The 2955-nt window shown below is 50.2% G+C and overlaps 1 non-coding gene across 1 annotated transcript; it reads left to right on the top strand.

The window, feature by feature from the left end:
• The first annotated feature begins 231 nt into the window (after window positions 1–231).
• On the top strand, window positions 232–350 carry LOC127297849 (U5 spliceosomal RNA). The gene has a single exon (XR_007849531.1). It is a non-coding gene; the product is annotated as a U5 spliceosomal RNA (small nuclear RNA).
• Window positions 351–2955: the final 2605 nt, after the last annotated feature.

The following is a 2955-nucleotide window of genomic DNA, read 5'->3' as shown; positions in this document are numbered from 1 at the left end:
TTTCTCTCGTTCTCACTGTTAATGGGCTAATGACGCGCGGCCAGCACGGGCCAACAGAACCCACGAGTACGTGCACTGGGCCGGTTGGCCTAACCGACAGAATCCTTGCGGCGTAGTTGACGCGGTTAGCTTCCGTGCTAATAATAAATAGTCCCACACCGCCAGGCGAAGGAAGACGCCGCGGTAAACTGGCTATAAAACTGAGCCGAGGCGCAGCTGATCAAATCACGCAGCTGCGTGGTGAGCACAAAGCGAACTATTCTTTCGCCTTTTACTAAAGAATACCGTGTGCACGCCACACTAAGCAGCATACTCTAATTTTTAGAGGGTACTCTTCTCTTTGAGAAAGTCCCAACAATTCAAATTCAAAGTTTTTTTTGGATACAAGGAATTCGTTGCGATGCTTTAGCCTTGATGAAGCCGGTCTGACGACTCAATCTTCTCTTCAGACATGATGCGCGCTGTTCAGAATTTGACTCTGAACTGCAAAGCTCGAAAGCACGGCAGGGACTCAACTTAGGATGCCGACACGTGATCCTCCCGTCAGCACTCTCTCGGCTCCAGGAAAAATATACTCCACCGCACAGGCCGACGCGGCGCGAAAGCGATCGCGCGCAATGCTGACCGAGGATCAGGAGCATCCGGCCGTAATAATCTTTGATGCGCCCGTACGCGAAACGGAGAAAGAAAACAGCTTAGCTAAGTCAGCAGGAGAAGAAAAACAGAAAGCCCTTTACAGCTAACCTCGTCCGCGATCGTCGTGCATGTCGGCCGGGTTCGCACGCACACAGGCTGAAAGGCATATATATGAATGCCGGCTGGCCTCTAGAAACCTCGGTTTAGATCGATCTTCCACGCAACAGTTCTAGCAAGAAAAGGATAATAATCTACACGTCTATACTAGCACTAGATTAATGGTGGCGGCTAGCGCTTTCGCTAAGCTTCTGTAATCTCTCAGATTGATCTTCTCGCGTGCGCCGTGCTCACGGCGTCCTACCTACCGTGTACGTACGGCGCAGGGTTGGATAATCCATCGGCCTGCGCTGCACTGCACCAGCTCCAAATCCCAGAAGGAGACGGCTATAGTGACGACTGGATCACGTCCAGCTGCAACCACCGCCACTTCAAGATTCAGGGGAATTATCCGCCTTTGTCATCATGTCCCATTCAGCTCCTTGCACTGTCAGCAGCTAGCTGAATGCATGGCAACCAATCCGTGCCTACAGGACTAGGAGTAGCCGTTCAGTCTAATCCTGCTAATGACTACCGTTAAGAAGGGAGTATATCGGTTCCCTTCCTTGTGTGTGCGCCATGCTTTCCTTCAGTGGAAGGCGGTGGCGTCGATGCATCGGGCACCTACTTCGCTTTGCTGCGTCGGTCTAGAAGTCGACCATAATTCTCAGCTAATCGGCATGGAATTGTAGATAGTACCTATATCAGTGTTAGTTGCCGTACTTGGGAGTAGTACCACTGCTTTCGAAGTCCTGAATATCATGAGCCACCCGTTCGACAGTGGAAGCTTGTTTTGTACTTGACCACTTTCTAACAACTGCATGATAGCTAGTCAATATATGACACCGCTAGTCTCCTATGTGTACCACAATGTTAGTACATTTCATATAGTTGTATGTCTGCTATTAAGCGCATGCGCATTGTGAGTTGCCTGTTGCTGTTGGCTACGCAAGCCGCCTTCTTGTCTTCAGTCTTCACACGTACCCTATTACAGGGCAGTAGCGGCAAGTCTCCAACTAACCTTACAAGAAATTGTTGGAACCAAGACAAAGGACTTTAAGGAAATGGGCAAGAAAGCTATCCCAGCAGGCACCCCATGTACATCGGCTTCCTTTGGTCTCAATCTCACTCAAATACAGTAGAAGCATGCACGCGGCGCGCTTTCGGCCGGCGTACGACGTCGCACGTACGAGTCTCTGTATATATACCACTTGTCAGTACACAACACGCACGCACACCTTCTCACGCCTACGAACTTCTACAGTATAATAATAGTATAATGTAGTCCAATGTACCTGCAGGTAGCAGCAGCTGACCACCGACACTGGGTGAGCACGCAGGAACTGGCGCCCCACCCGTCCGTTCTCCTCGCGGTCGCGGAATGCCCGGCTCGCGGCGATCTGGAATGCGACGTATAAACAGGTTAATCTCTGGAGCCGACATCGACCGGCCCAGGAAATAACCAAGAGGCGATTAATAGTGCATGGAACAATGGATTCGGTGGTCGCGCGCGGCACTGTGCGGCGAGGGACAGAATTAGGTCGTCCTGACTGGGATCGCGTGTGGCGCCAACGAGGCCGGCCGGTGAGCCGTCAACCGTCTGCTGGCTGAGCTAGCCTGAAAGCACCGTGGAACGTACGTGGGGATGGGCGAGATCGATGCGCAACCCAACTGTGGGTACATGTTCTGCCTCCGGACTTGCTGAGCCTGCACATAGTGGACCTCGGAATATTCTACTAGGCGCCTTTGCAACCACCGAGGATAGGACGGTGGCCGGCCGGCCAGGGCCTAGGTAGCAAGGGTTCCGCTGCGTCGACTTGGTACGTGTGCCGCCGTGCCCATTGCTAGAAAAACAGCCATAGGTAAACTTCTTGGCGAACCCTAGAGATCATCCGGCTGTAAAAACGCCTTCCATCAGCCTCCTTTCGAACCGTCTCATCTATTTAAGCGAGCGATTTCCGTACGTTTCATCTTGGTACACAAATGATTCGTATGTATCATCCTTATTCAGAGTATGTAATATTTGTCCTCAACATTTTTTCTACAGTCTGTTAAAATCGTGAAATTATGGTGCAAAAAATCTAGCAAGTGGTACAAAGTAAATTTGAATGTAACATTTTCCTCCACGTATCTAACATTTTCAAAATGTTGCATCGTTTCCAACATTTCTATGGAGTATATCCAACATTTTTCCTAAACAATCCAACAATATAGAAACACGTA

The sequence above is a fragment of the Lolium perenne genome, chromosome 4 (genome assembly GCF_019359855.2).
Source record: "Lolium perenne isolate Kyuss_39 chromosome 4, Kyuss_2.0, whole genome shotgun sequence".
In the NCBI taxonomy this organism is placed as follows: domain Eukaryota; kingdom Viridiplantae; phylum Streptophyta; class Magnoliopsida; order Poales; family Poaceae; genus Lolium; species Lolium perenne.
The sequence above is the reverse complement of the archived record's forward strand: the minus strand, read 5'-3'. Positions and strand labels throughout refer to the sequence as shown.